The sequence below is a fragment of the Austrofundulus limnaeus genome, unplaced genomic scaffold (assembly GCF_001266775.1).
Source record: "Austrofundulus limnaeus strain Quisiro unplaced genomic scaffold, Austrofundulus_limnaeus-1.0 Scaffold180, whole genome shotgun sequence".
In the NCBI taxonomy this organism is placed as follows: Eukaryota; Metazoa; Chordata; class Actinopteri; order Cyprinodontiformes; family Rivulidae; genus Austrofundulus; species Austrofundulus limnaeus.
The window spans coordinates 526,711-527,215 of NW_013952582.1; positions in this window are offsets into that span (position 1 = coordinate 526,711).

The following is a 505-nucleotide window of genomic DNA, read 5'->3' on the forward strand; positions in this document are numbered from 1 at the left end:
GTCTGACAGGTGATGCTCATTAGGCCATAATTAGTTAGTTTTAGCTAGGATAGCTAAAACACAGTTCTGTAGCTGACTTTTGTATTAGTTTGTTCTTTTATTCAACTTCTTGTGTTTGTTTAAAGTTAATGTTGTATTTTTATTTCAATTTGCCAAACTTGTATTCTCACGGGGAATATTAAATAGAAACCTTAAACTTTATTTAGCAAAATTGCGAATATTAGCATTTCATTCATCTCCAAAGGACGTGAGACTGTTAACTTAAGTGTAATGCCTATATTTGTCGTTATTTTATTGGTGTTTTTTTTATTTTTTCCATATCTTACAGTCCAGTATAATGTTGTTTACATCACCTGAACGGAGCAGGTGCCTTCTTATGGTTTTTGCAGCACAGTTCTTCAACTCTTCCTACATGTAAGTTTATCCATGACCTGGGCGGGGTCTATTGGCAGTGTGGGCGGAGCTTCTGGGTCCTGATGGAAAACCGGTCGGCTGGGTGGGGAGA